Source organism: Eubalaena glacialis, chromosome 10 (assembly GCF_028564815.1).
Source record: "Eubalaena glacialis isolate mEubGla1 chromosome 10, mEubGla1.1.hap2.+ XY, whole genome shotgun sequence".
Lineage (NCBI taxonomy): Eukaryota > Metazoa > Chordata > Mammalia > Artiodactyla > Balaenidae > Eubalaena > Eubalaena glacialis.
Genome location: NC_083725.1, coordinates 47176651 through 47192695, shown reverse-complemented (window position 1 = coordinate 47192695; position 16045 = coordinate 47176651).

Here is a 16045-nt window from a genome sequence, read left to right as displayed (position 1 = left end):
GACACTATAAAACTTTTAGAGGAAAATATAGGCAGAATGCTCTATGACATAAATCACAGCAAGATCCTTTTTACCCACCTCCTAGAGAACTGGAAATAAAAACAAAAGTAAACAAATTTGACCAAATGAAACTTAGAAGCTTTTGCACAGCAAAGGAAACCATAAACAAGACGAAAAGCCAACCCTCAGAATGGGAGAAAATATTTGCAAATGAAGCAACTGACAAAGGATTAATCTCCAAAATTTACAAGCAGTTCATGCAGCTCAGTATCAAAAAAAGAAACAACCCAATCCAAATATTGGTAAAGACCTAAATCGACATTTCTCCAAAGAAGATATACAGATTGCCAACAAGCATATGAAAGGATGCTCAACATCACTAATCATTAGAGAAATGCAAATCAAAACTACAATGAGTTATCACCTCACACCAGTCAGAGTGGCCATCATCAAAAATCTACAAACAATAAATTCTGGAAAGAGTATCGAGAAAAGGGAACCATCTTGCACTGTTGGTGGGAATGTAAATTGATACAGCCACTATAGAGAACAGTATGGAGGTTCCTTAAAAAACTAAAAATAGAACTACCATACAACCCCACCATCCCACTACTGGGCATATACCCTGAGAAAACTATAATTCAAAAAGAGTCATGTACCACAATGTTCATTGCAGCTCTGTTTACAATAACAAGGACATGGAAGCAACCTAAGTGTCCATTGACAGATGAATGGATAAAGAAGATGTGGCACATATATACAATGGAATATTACTCAGCCATAAAAAGAAATGAAATTGAGTTATTTGTATTGAGTTGGATGGGCCTAAAGTCTGTCATACAGAGTGAAGTAAGTCAGAAAGAGAAAAACTATTACCATATGCTAACACAAATATATGGAATGTAAAAAAAAAAAAAAAGGTTCTGAGGAACCTAGGGGCAGGACAGGAGTAAAGACGCAGATGTAGAGACGCAGATGTAGAGAATGGACTTGAGGACACGGGGAGGGGGAAGGGTAAGCTGGGATGAAGTGAGAGAGTAGCATGGACATATATACACTACCAAATGTAAAATAGATAGCTAGTGGGAAGCAGCCACATAGCCCAGGGAGATCAGCTTGGTGCTTTCTGACCAACTAGAGGGTTGGGATATGGAGGATGGGAGAGAGACACAAGAGGGAGGAGATATGGGGATATGTGTATATGTATGGGTGATTCACTTTTCTATAAAGCAGAAACTAACACACCATTGTACAGCAATTATGCTCCAATAAAGATGTTTAAAAAAAATAATAAAATATGAGTAGAATTCTCACCGCAAAAAATAAATGTTAATTATGTGACAGGACATGTTAGCTAATGCTACGGTGGTAATAGTTTTCTAATTATAAGTGTATCAAATCATCACATTGTGCACCTTAAACTTACACAATGTTATATGTCAATTTTATCTGCATAGAGCTGGAAAAAATATGGACAGAATTTCAGAAATTGGCCAACAGCATTTTACAAACATAGGATTTCCTAATCTTTATTTAAAAAAATTCTCCCCATGTGATTTTGATGATTAGCCATGTTTGGAAATCACTATTAGCCAAATTCATGACCTTTTGTCCTTGGCCAGAGTCATCTCAAGGTGCTAGAAAACTAAGGAGAAAACTAGGGAGAGAGGTGTTATTACAGGAAGAAATGAAAAGAAATGCGCACACATGTTTCTCAAGATAAGATAGTTTTTTCTAGTAATTAAGTTCAGCTAGTTCTGGTACACTTATACCTCAGGCAGACTCCCTTAAATTGTAAATTCCACATTTGTTATTTACTAGCTATGTGACAGAGTAAATTAATTAGAAACTCTATAATCTCCTTTTCTTTGTCTTTAAAATGGGGTTAATAATGCCTATTTCATAGGCTTTTATTGTGATTGAGATAATACTGTGTAATCAATGCATTAACATGTAGAACATAATGGGTTATTCTCTTAGATCCCTTTTTTACTTTCCCACAATTGCTTGTCCAAACATGTTTCATGATGTTGGTTTTCCTCCATGGTTTGGATGAAACTGAAGCCTGAAGACTCTTCTTGTGTTAGTGGCTTCCAGAGAAACAGAATCAATAAGAGTGCCTTAAACTAGAGAAAGGTGTTGTCTCACAGTTCTGGAGGCTAGAAGTCTCAGATGAGGGAGTTGGTAGTGTTGGTCCTTTCTGAGGGAAGAATGGGTTTCAGGCCTTTTGACTTGGCTTGTAGATGGCCTCCTTCTCCCTGTCTTCACATCGTCTCACCCCTGCATATGTCTCTGTGACTAAATTTCTCTTTTAAAAAAGATGCCGCTCATATTGGCTTAGCACTCACCTTAATGAGCTTACTTTAACTTGATTATCTCTGTAAAGACCCTAACTCCAAATAAAGTCACATATTGAGGTACTGAGGGTTAGGACTCCAACATATGAATTTGGCAGGAGGCATAATTCAACCCATTAATACTTACCTTCCAGTCTCTCCCAGTTCCCATTCTAGTCTTTCTTCTCCAGGAGTAACTACTGTCCTGAATTTATGCCTTCTTTTTCCGTATTATTTTACCAAATACTTAAGTACAGCAAAAAAAAGTATTCTTTATGCTTGAAAGATAATTTCCTTTTTATAAACTGAGCCATTAAATAATTACTCTTGTATGACTTTTTATGTCAATATTTTGTTTCCCGAGATTTGACTATGTTGATGTAAAAGCTATAATTTGTACATTTTCTTTGTAAGTAACTATATCAACACATTATTTATCCATCTTATATTTGATGGGTATTTGGGTTGAATTCAGTCTTATTACTGCAAATACATTGCAATAAAATTCCCAAACAAAAACATTCTTTTTATATTTTCTGATGTACAGGGACAAGAAATACTTCAGAATATGTACTTAAGAAAGGGTTTGCAGAATCAGAAGTTACACATGGGTTAATGTTTGATCAGGGTAACATAACTACTATGTATTATGGAATAAGGAATTTATTATAAAAATTAATCTTATAAAATTATGGGAAGTGCTGGAGAAGTAAAGATCTGAATAGGATCAGAGAAAAGTAATTAACCACTCCTGATGTTATTGAAATAGTTGAAGCTTGTGAGAAGGGAGGCATATCCAGGAGCTGGAGTGAAATTGTTAAGGAGTTTGATATAGAAGTCTAAGGAAGTTTGCTGGATTTTTGTGGATATTGCCTCTGAGTTTGCAGGGATACATCCAGCAAGACTGACAAAGAAAGAAAGCTGGGCAGGTTGAGGAGTGAAATAAGAGGACAAACTGGAACCCACTGTCACTATTGAGTCTGCCACTTACAAATGCTAACTAAACAGGTAAATTTTTTCATATGGCAAACCCTAACTTGAAACCACTCAGGAAAGGGAATTTTGAGATTCATGTTCACAGATTACTTGAACTGAAACAGTATCATGCCATTACATCAACTTTACAAATAATTCCAAATAATTTTCAAAATTTGATCCAATTTATACCCTATACATAAATTTCTCTTGCTCTGCACTCTTTTTAGCACTTGATTTGTCAGGCTTTTATTTTGTATATCTGGTATGTGTAAGATAGTATTTTATTCAGGTTCTACTTTGTATTTTCCTGCTTTTTAGAGCGATTGAACAGCTTCCAAATATTTACTATGCTTTCATAGTTCCTCCTCTGTGAAATGCCTATTGATGGCATTTGTCCATTTTTTATCCTATTTAGCTGATTTTCTTTTTTCCTGTAAATTTATGGGTTATTTTTATATCCAAACAATTATATTTGTTACAAACATCATTTCTAATTTTCTTAGTAGTATTACTGTCATATTTATCTCATTTTTTTTTAATTTGTGCTCTCTATGACTCTATATAGTTGACTCTCCATATCCATGGAACCTGTGGATACAGAGGGCCTGCTGTACTGTGCCATTTTATATAAGGGATTTGAGCATCTGTGTATTTTGGTATCATGGGGGTGGGCAGCAATCCTGGAATCAGTCTCCTGAGGATACTGAAGAAAGACTAATTTTTTTGGGTTATTCTGATATTTAAAAGACTTAGAGGCACTTATAACAAATTTTATAGATTTTTTTTTCTCAAGTAACAATAAAAACTTGACTTCGTTTCCCACTTCCAGCTTGCTTTATGCTTGGAAAAATTGTAGTGAGAAAGGGGGATAGCTAGCTTTTCTATGTTCTCATATTGTGTTTCTTTGCCTACTGCAAGTTAACTAGCCATGGCTTCTGACAGCTCAGTATTTGAGTACTTTGAAGCTGGAGCAAGTTAGGGATAATTAAGGAAAAATCATTATTTTACTTGCCAGGTCTTGTCCTAATTTAACATCAGGACTTTCTGGGATTTGTGGGTATTGGGTGCTGACTCTCTCTTGGCAGTGTTTTTAATGACCTTGAACTGTCCTTCCCAAGATGTTGGTGACATAATTGATATTATTTTTTCCATCTGGTCACTTAAATTTCTTCTCTGGATTCTTGGACAATTGACAGTTCATCTTCTCTGTCGATATCATATCACTCCTACAACCCTGCTTTGGACAGGACTTAAGAGGGCCGCAGTCAATTCTATCCAATGGCCACTCTGCCCCATGAGCGAGATTCATGCATTGTCACCCCACTGTTGGTAGAAATAAAGTTCAATCCTATTGTCATCCCATTGCTCTCCCTTTCATGCCTCAGGCTTATAGATTCATCCTCTCAACTTTACATTCCTCAAAGGCATCTGTCAAACATTATTTCCATGAAATATCCCACAAAATGCCAGCAGAGTCACAGAAAATCCTTTACCAAGCTCCCTTAACACCCCTCTAACCCAGATTGAGTTGAAGACAAAGCCCCTCTGGCAGAGGAGGGGAAATTTGCAACACTTCCTAAAGTAATCCACTCTTCCAACTTCTTCAAACTCAACACATTTACACTTCTGATTAGATACTGGGCTATGGGTCTGAAAACCAAATTAAGATACTTTCTTTCTTGCAAATCCTCACTTTGGAATTTGGGAGGATGTGTCACAAAGTAGTTTCTTTGTGAAATTTTGCATCCTCAATCAAATCTGAGACAGAAAAAGTCCCATATTAACCTCCCACTATATATTACAAACAAAAAACGACTGACTTCTAGTAGATGTTCAATAAATGAAGACTTTAATTTGTGATTATCATTTCATAGAAAAAAATATAAATTATATTTGACAACTGGATGATTCAAGATCATCAAATCTTAGTTTTAAAAGTTCTTAAAAAGATACTTAATTACAACTTCCACCATTTGGATGCTTGAATATCATCTTCAAAAACCTTGTCAAAGTGGTGATTTATGAAAGACTGAGTTTTTCCCCATCGGTCTCTGAATAAACTTTCTGGAAGAAGAAAGCACATACTTTCTTTCCTCTCCTATCATTGGATCCTACTGAAATCTATCCTAACTACCCCACTCCATCTTAAAAGTCAAAGATGAAAAGGCTTAGTTTCTAAGCCTAAAATATATTTTCTCTTAGCAAACCCTCCAGAAGCTAAACTTCCAACTAAGTAGTTTTTCATCTCTGAAACTTTGCTTCAATTCAGGCTTGGGTCAAAAGCTTTTCTTATGAAATCTGTGGGTACATGTAAAATAGAGCTATTTTTTTTCCCCTAACCACACATTACATTAAAGAGGTAGAACAATGTAGGAGAGAACACCCTGCACTATATCAGAATTAGGTTTGAGTCCTGGCTGGGTCGATAATGAAGAAATTTGGGGCAAGTCATATACCTTTTCAATATTGTCATTCTCCATGTGACCACCTCCCACTCCCAAATTACATCTCCATTAGTTTTTACCTTGCTTTAAATATCCTGCATACTGTAGTCCCTGAACTCCTTGGTGGCTGGCTTTTGCTGAAGTTAATCCAGTAATGTGCTGGATCCAGCTCACTGCCAACTTGCAAGAGCCAGTTATGTGCATCTATTCCCACCTCCAGTTCAATGATATCACACTGGTAGACTGAAATCAGCCATGGTGGAACACCGTGGGTATTAGCAAATTCTAAAATCAAGGTTTTGTTTTTGTTTTGAAAGCCATTTCTTAAGCATTTCATTTATCAGTCCACACTGCATAGGCCAATGGAAGATACTAGTAGGAGATCAGAATGCAGCAAGAAAGATACTTCGTCCCTGGTCCCTTCTTGCTTCAAGGGCTCCATTTTTTAAATCACCTCCTCAGTTCTCCTTCACAGTTTCATCAAGCAGACCCACCTCATAGTCAGCTCTCACAAATGATATGGTAACATTATTTCATCCCTGACTTTTTAGCCCTATCGTTTTCTCTGTTGCCTGTCACTGGTTGTCTCTGTACTCTTTACAAGTATCCTTATACTGCCCACAGCTCTCTAAGTTAGTACCTTCATTAAATCTCATTTGAACCAACTGGTATGCATTCTGTTTCTTTCCAAGACCATGAATGATTCATCAATCATGACAATTTTTCTGAAATGACCCAAATGCAGTTTCATTTTGTTAAATACAGTTCCTCTATCATTGTATACAATTTGGCATGCCAGTTGAATCTCCTTTAGAATCCATACCATGGACTATGAAATGATGGCAGTCAGTTTAATCATTAAGTACTTTTATAAAGTTATAAATTTTCTTATTTTCACATTGACTAATTGGAAGTTAAAAAGCCAAATATTTAGCTTTGGGCTACTAGTGCTTTTCCAAGACCAAACACTTGTAACATTGTTTTTTCTTTTCTTCAAATAGTAATGGTTTTCACTTTACTTGAGAATCTGAGAAGCTTCATAGTTGCTGCTCTTCTTAATGAGCTGCCAAATAGTTTACCTACTGACATTATTTCACCAGGGGCAGGAAAAGAAGAGGCTTACTGTGACTTTTAAAAATCTAGCTTTGATGAAGGACATATAAGGAATATTAATGTTTGTTCTCCCTTCTACAACCAATTGGTCATTAAAAACCACACTGGGCCAAATAAAGTGCAAGGTCTAACCCAGTTCCCCCTCACCCCTTTTCTAATTTCAACAAGACAGAGTTTTAGACAGTGGAAATGGCATCCTACAGCAGATTGCCTCTTTAAAGTTTGGTTGTCTTGGCAGATATTACATATTTTATCTCTGAAATTTAAAAAAAAAGTCTTTTTCTTTACCCAAAGACCATATGTCAATGGGAAATATTTTATACATTGATTCTCTCAGGAAACTCATTTTTTTTTTCCATTTTTACTGCCAGATTTATTAGACTGATTTTCAGATCAGCACACTTCTTTTTGACATGCTGTCTTTTGAAATAGCTCTGTGTCCCATTATCTCCATAACAATTAAACACTGTCTGAAATCATAGTAATAATTATTTCTAGAGATGCAGACGGAAGGGGCCCTGTTTATGTACAGAACACCCTCCTAGATTCTCCTGTTTTATGCTCAGCTGCATTAAAAGAGGTAAATAGAAAATGGGTCTATGGGATTCAAAGTCAGGGCCAAATTTAAGATGGTAACACTGACTCTAGTGTACACTTTGCAAATGCATAACAATGGTCATGAAAAATATGTTGCCTGTTGTCATGGTTCAAAGAGGAAATCAAAGCAGAAATTACTGATGGGAGATAATTCTTCATAAGTCTCATATTTCTGAACATCTTGGGAGCAGAGGCACTGACAGTATTTGTTACAGACTACCCTTTCTTGAAAGGGCAGGTTTTCATTTCTTTCTTTCTTTTTGTTTTCTTTACTGTCCAGCATAATAAAAGTAATGTCTCCATTCTCGGGGACAAAGGTCAGGCAGACTTGCTGCTTATTTGGATTCTCAAACTTGGGATTCCTCAGCTATGATACAAATTAACTGCATGTTCAGGGTTTACCTGGGCCTTTCTAATTCACTCCTGTGGGACTTGTGCAGCAAGTGGAAGCGGTGCACATGCGATGCTCATGCTTCTTGCTGAGCTATGTGTAATATACTTCTTTGATTCTGACCCAATTATCGTGTGTCTTCAGCCAGCATTCATGAAAATGTCTGCCTAATTTGTTAGCTTGTAAATAGGGTAAAATAGCAAACCCTTCACAGTTAAAGGTACTTTTATTTTTTAACATTTCTGTGTCTTTATAAAGTCTGTCATAGAAAATATTTTGAAACAAATGATAATTAAGAAATGACAGAACATACTATTGATATGAAGTGCTTAGAAGGAAATGTATAAATGATAAAAGAAAAAAGTCTGAAAAACGATAACTTAAATGTCTAGGTCAAGAAGCTTAGAAAAGAGCCATGCATTAAACACATAAAATAGAATGATGGAAATAATAAAGATTAGAGCAAAAATATATGAAATAAAATCAACAAATTCCAAAGTTGTTTCATAAATATGAATAACAAAGGTAATAAATCAATGAGAAAAAATGAGTGGACTCACAAATTACTAACGTGTGGAATATGAAAAAATATGCTTCTACAGATTGTACCGACATCAGAAAGATAAAAGCAGATAACATGAAAAATATATGCCAATAAAATTAATCATTTTGGATTAAATCCTAGAAAAATACTGTGTTAGTGAGGATATGGAACAAGAGGAACTATCATACACTATTGACGATGTGTAAATTGCCTTAACAACTTTGGAAAAATATCTATATATACTAAAGCCAAATGTGCTTACCTTATTAAATAAAACTTTACTCCTAGGTATTAGTATTACCCAACAGAAATTAGTGTTAATATTTGTTACATGTTTGCAGTTGCCAAAAAAACTATAGACTACCCAAGTGTCTATCAACAGTGGAACAAATACCATACAGCAATATGACAGTGACTGGAATACAATTACATGCAACTCAAGTAATTCATGAGTTGAATCTCACAAATATAGTGTTGAAGAAAAAGAGCCAGACACATAAGAGTACACACTGGATTATTCCACTCATATGAAGCAATGACAAGGCAAAGCTGTGTGATGCTATTATAAGTCAGGATACTTGTTATTCTGGAGATGTTAGTGACTGGAAGACGGCAAGCGGAATGGTTCTGTGGTGCTGAGTTGGATGTTGATTACACAGGTGCGTTCAGTTTCAGAAAATGCATTAGGCTATTTACTTAAGATAGGTTTAGTTTTCAGAATGAACATTTTTCTTCATTAAAAAGTTAAAGGATCACCTCTGTTCAAGTTATTATGCTAGATATTGTTGAGGCAGAAAATGTGCAAAATAAAAGTTTTCTCATATCAAGGGACATAAAATGTAATGCAAATACAAAATAAGCATACTTAAACATAATGATACTTGTATGGCTTCTCCAAGAGTAGTTGTAGAAACACTACTTTTTAAAAACTTTTAAATAGACTTTACTTTTTAGAGAAGTTTTAGGTTCACAGCGAAATTGAGCAGAAAATATGGAGAGTTCCCATATACCCTCTACAACCACACATGCATAGCCTCCTTCACCATCTCCATCTCCCTCCAGAGTGGTATGTGGTATATTTCTTACAATTGATGAAGGTACATTGACAACATTACTATCACTTGAAGTCCATAGTTTACATTAGAATTCAATTTTAGTGTCGTGCTTTCTATGAGCTTTGACAAATGTACAATGACATGTATCCACCATTATAGTAAATATGGAATCGTTTCACTGCCCTAAGAATCCTCTGTGCTTCAGCTATCCATCCCTTCCTACTCCTTAACCCCTGGCAACTACTCATATTTTTCTGACTTCTCCAGAATATCATGGAATCACACAGTATGTAGCTTTTTCAGATTGGTTTCTTTCACTTAGTTACATATATTTAATATTCCTTCATTTTTTTTCATGGTTTGATATCCCATTTCTTTTTAGTGCTGAAGTTGTCTAAATGTACCACGGTTTATCCATTCACCTGCTGAAGGATATCTTGGTTGCTTTCAAGTTTCAGCAATTATGAATAAAGTTGCTATGAACATCTGCATGCAGATTTTTGTGTGGACCTAAGTTCTCATTTCGTCTGGATAAATACCAAAAGGTGTGATTGTTGGATCGTATGGTAAGAGTATGTCTAGTTTTGTAAAAACCACCAAACTGTCTTCCAGTGTGGCTATACCATTTTGCATTTCCACCAGCAATGGATGAGAATTCCTGTTGCTCGATATCCTCCTCAGCATTTGATGTTGTTACTGTTCTGGATAATGACCATTCTAATAGGCATGTAGTAGTAACTCATTGTTATAACTTGCATTTCCCTCATGATATATGACGTGGGGCATATTTTCATATGTTTATTTGTCATCTATATATCTTCTTTGGTGAAGCGTCTGTTCAGGTCTTTTGCCCTTTTCTTAATTGGGTAGTTCGTTTCCTTATTGTTGAGTTTTTAGAGTCCTTTGCATATTTTGGATAAGAGCCCTTTATAGATGCGTCTTTTGCAAATATTCTCCTGATCTGTGGCTGGTTTTCTCATTATCTTGACAATATCTTCCACAGAGAAACACTTATGTTTCATTTCATTTTGGATGGATTAATTTTTTCATCTCTTTAACTATTTGCTGATCTCTTTGAATATTAATAGGTTTCAAAAATCCTTTTGAAAACCAATAGAATTAGATACCGTAAACATTTTCACATCCTCTAGGTCAATGAGTGAAATCTCAGCAGCTTCCAAATTATAAAGTTATTTAGAATTAGTTATCCTACAATTTTATGACATTATTTACCCTATTGATGTTTTTGAAAAATATAGATAATATCATTGAGCATTCTCTCTGTGCCAAAACTGTGTTGATCACTAGAAATACATCACTCAATCCTCATTAACACTTTGAGGGAGTTACTATTATAAATATATCCAGGAAAGAAAACTGAGGCACAGATAAGTTAAGTTCCTTGGCCAAGGTACTAGAACTAATAAGTGGAAGGCACAGGGTTTGACTGAGGCAGTCTGACAGGAGAGCTCACTGTATCATCTATTTCAGATTTCAATGCCTGTTGCACCAACCATCCTCAAAAAGGAAAATCTCTTATTTATTACAATATTGTACACTCATTATTTTGCTAGAAATTGTTGTTTTTAAAAAAGTTACTTAGTTTTATTTATTAAAATACAAATAATTGTTTATTCTAGAAAAATGTTACAAGTTACAGATAGGCCTAAGGGAAAAGGAATGCAAAACCACTGAACCTTTAGTTGTACAAATTTAGAGCTATTTTTCTACTCTGTAGTACTAATTTATCAAACAGTCTCAACTGAGTGAGGTAGAAACAAAACTGTTTGTTCTTCTTCTACCCCTGCCTTTATTTTTCACTTATGCTATATTAAATATTCCTTTCCAGTCTTTAGTGATATTTTGGGCAGGTCTTTCTAGTCACCTAAGTCAACTCCGGTCCAGTCTAGTCAGTTGGTAAAACCTCAGTTTCTTAACTATTTGAATGCTTTTCATGTTCCATAAGCGTATGCTTGGATTTTTGAAACAAGGAACCTATATTTGGACAGAGGGTAGGTCTAGCTTTTTATTCTACTTATACTACCTTATTTTTGTGCATTCTTTGACTCCTGTTTTTCCTCTAGAGTGGTATGGACTGGGAAAAAAAAACTTGGAGGAATATAGGAAAAGTCTTCTACTTACTCCTTCTATCACATTCTGCCTTTACTTTTGATACCCTCTAGGCATCTAGCTTTTGGCTCCCTCATGGGGCTCTTATGTCAATTTTTGAGAAATCTTCCACCACCCAGTTCCCCTGAGTTACATTGTATTGGCTTGCCCCAAACCTCCTCTGTTTTTATAATTTACTGTCTCTAACTTCTAGGCTTCTTTGGCTCCATAATTAGCCCACTTGGCTCATATATTGGTAAAGTAGACAGAGCCAGGATGTCTTTCCATTTGCTCTAGGAAACTAAAGAATTTGCTAAATCAGAGGAGTGAAGAATGTCTCATTGTCCCCCCTTTCTTTACCATCTGTCTCCAGATTTCTTTTTTTGTTAACTCAAATATGATTAGAGTTATCCATGCTCTTCAGGCAAAGACCACCAGGGATACACCTGTAATTGAACAAGTTGGTCTATTGTTCATGATAACAAGGGAAATTGTACGCCAAGGGGAATTGCGGGAGTCTAGGTGAGAATGTATTACACAGGGTTTATTGTACTTGGGCCACTGTTAGGTGATTTCATGGAGGGTTTAAAAAGTAGGGCTTTGCTCTGTATTATATGCTGTCAGCAAAAAGAAGTAATTCTAAGTTTGGGTGTCTTAACAATTCTTATCTAGAAGGAGTGGAGGCTAGAATGCTAATGCTATAATTGACAAAGAAACAACTTCTTCTCCTTCATATTAGTGAAGGTAGGGTGATGTCTGGTCATTTTTGTGGTTTGAACAATGTTCATGTTTTCTCTGTATTCAGATACAGCTATGAAATGGTCTTACTCTTTTCTTGTTTAATCACCACTACAGAGTAGCCCGGTGTGATATTGATGTTCTGTGATATTATTTAAGTTCAAGAGAGGACACCAAGGCCCAGCTGTGGCAGGCTGGCTTCTAGCAGCACCACAGACAAATTGATCTGCCAGGCTGGGTGGCTGCTTGCTGCTTTTCTCTTTTTCAGAGGATAAAGCAGCAAGTTCAAAGTCAAAAGCAGACTTCACCCTGGTAATGACTTGCCAGTCACTTTTGCTGGCAGGGTTCTGTGTACTCTATGAGTAATCTCTTGGAGCCCTCTTCAGCTCATTAGAAGGTTGTGGTTACTCTCAGATTTCTAACTTTTTTTTATATAGGCAAGTAGGGGTAGTAAGGTGATGGTAGATGGCAGCCTTATAGCAAGTACTGTAGAGATGTGTCTCATGACATTGTTCAGCTGGTCTCCTTTTGCTCTCCCAAACTTGGGATAATTCTTAAAATTGATGCAATTCCAAGATAATAGGAAAAGATTAATTCATCTTCCTAGTAAACACACACATATTCATAATATGTATTTTAACAAAATATATCGTGCCAAAAACAGTATTGTATAACCTGTTTTAATCAGCAGTATTTTGTGCACGTCTCTCCATATACAGAGGAAACATTATTCTCACACATTTGAGGAAAAAAAATTCTCAGTTTAAGACACTGTAAAAACATAAAAGCCTTTGAATTCACACTATCTTACTACTGGTGCTATTTTCTGTTTTATCTCACAATTAAATGGTTAGAAAGTATGTAAGACCTTCGATAAGAATTCATTCTGCCAAAGTTGTACTTTTTCTATATTTTCAATCAGTTGTGTCACCAGAAACAATACTCCTAGATCATAATGTTATAGATTCCTGAAGGTTTTGCAGAATTAAAGCTCAGTATTAAGGAACTGGTTTTTATAGAGGTCCAAAAGGGAAAACTGTTGTTGAACGGAATTTAATAGAAAGAATGTTACTGAATGGAATTCTGAATTCCAGATTTAAATACCCAACTACCTTTTTTACAACTCTATCTGAATTTCTAATATGCATCTCAGACCTACTGTGTCCAAAACGGAACTCTTGTTCTCCCCTCCCACTAAACCTGCTCATCCTGTCACCTCTATGTCAGTAAATGGCAATTCCAATCTTCCGGTTACTCAAGTCAAAATGTGGGAGTCTTTCTTGACCCATCTCTTTTTCTCATACTCCAATAAAATTAGCAAATTCTGTTGACACTTGTTTAAAACTATATTCAGAATCAGACTACTGCTTACCATGTCTACTGCTCTAGTCCACTTTCTTGACTAGATTATTGCTAGAACCTTCTAACTGGTTGGTCTTAAAATTTTGCTGCTGTTCTCCACTTAGCAGCCAGAGTAATCATGTTAAAAATAGGTCAGATCTTATTAATCTCCTGTTCAAAACCCTCCAATAGCTCCTCTTCTTAATTAAAGACAGAGTCCTTACAACATCCTTCAATACCCTCCCCTTTACTCTCTACAGGTAACCATCCTACTCTCCCTCTGTCCACTCAACTCAGCCACACCAGCTTCTTTCTGCTCTTAGAACATGGTAGGCATGATCCTACCTCAGGGTCTTTGTATTTGTTTTTCCCTGTGCTTGGAAAGCTCTCCCTCCACAGAGATGCATGACTTGTTGTCTAAACTTCTTCAGGTATTTACTTGTGTCACCTTTTCAGTAAAGTCCTTCTGGGCCACACTACAAAAATTGTACCTTTCTTCCCTCCACACTCTATACTACTCTTTTTGTTTTATTTTTCTTTGTGCTTTTATCACCATCTAGCATATTTTATTTACTTACATAGTTTTTTTTTTTTTCTTTCCCCATAGAGAAAATGTAAGTTCTTCAAGAGCAGAGGTTTTTGTTTATTTTGTCACTTGTGAATACCTAAGCCTAGCAAAATGCCTGGCATACTGCATATTGCCAATGATTATTAGTTGAATGAATTCATGAATAATGAAAGATTCTCAATAATGTGCAATTTTCTTTATCTCTTTAAGATAAAGATTCCCATCTCTTTAAATAGAAATTTTGAGATTTTTTTCCCTTGGTTCTAAAAAAAAGCAGAATTAATTTTTGGAATTTATTAAGTCCAGCTCATACTTCCTTTAATTGTCTGATTTTTAAAAGCAAAAACTGGATATGAGACTCTTTGTTTGTGATCTTTGAATTTAATTAGGAAATATATAAAGTAAGATATGAATTTGTTTGGTAGGTTTTTTATATGCTTAATAATAATTTCTATGAAAACATTTACATGACATTTCTCATTTTTTTATGTTTGGTTTAAATAGGGGATTATAATAGAATAATAACACATTTCTTGATCATCACTTCTTGATTTGTTCTTAAAATGATTATTTGTGTTTCCTGAATAATACTTATTTAATAACTGACTCCGTAAATTAAAAAAAATTCTTTCTTTAATTATTTTTAAACCTTGATTATAAATATAGTCTTCTGCACATATTCTGAAAATACTATCCAAATAGTTCCTAGAAACTGAATAATAATGATGTTTTCACTTGATTACACCAAACGTGTTTAACTAGTTATGCTTTGAATCTTATATTTTATACTTTTATGTGGGAATGAAGCTGAGTTCCAAGAAAAATCACAAATTAAGAGGAGATGATTCTTAAAATGTCCTTAAAATATTTAAAAATCATATCCTTATTTTTCCAATGGATTCTGTGCAATATTCATTCTTACATTATAATACTGTTCTTTAACACTTGAAAATTCAGCACAGAGATGCTATTGTTTAAATAGAAAAGTAGGAGTCTCTACTACAACTTCCATTAAATGTATTTTTCACAGATTGAAAACATATGAAATATTGAAGCTGTTGAGGATCCTCCCAGTTCCCTTTACTGCTGATACACCCATCCTCTAGGTATGGATGTTGGCTGCTAACATCTGACACCTGCACCACCTTCTGAGAACCACCTTACCTGGAGAGGCATAAAGTATAATGGGTCGGCTGCTTTACCTCTTAGAGAGACAACCTTTGTTTCACAATTCACACTCCTAAAGTCTACCTGGCATCAGCCTGACACCAGATTTCTCCAAAAGTCACTTCTCTGCTTGGCTTTTCCCATAGCTTAACTTACTTTCCTTACTCCCTCAATAAATAACTTGCAAAAACTATCCTATTTCAGATTCTGCTTCTATAGAACGCAAACTAAGATAAATGTTGTAGCATGTTTAAATGCCTTTTGTTATTGTTGTTGCTAACTCCATCTTTCAACCATACTTAAATTCCTTTTATTTATGGTTTACCATTTTTTCTGTATCTGATACTTTGAACACGTTTACAACAAAACAGGATACTTTTTGAAACAAAGGATAGTACTTAAAATGAAGTTTATGATCATTCTCTGATATCCTATTTTATGCTACTAGGTTTACTTGAGGCATTCTTAATTTAAATTGGAAATATATTTCATAACACTGGAAGAAGTATTCTATACAGACTCTTTTCCATCCTCAATTTTTCTGGTTACCTGTAATATGTTACATTATCTTCTTTAGACTTATGTTTCTTGAACTACAGAGTGAGGCTATGACTGCCAGTTCTACCTTTTTCATATTTATTGTGAAGAGTATATGAGATAATGA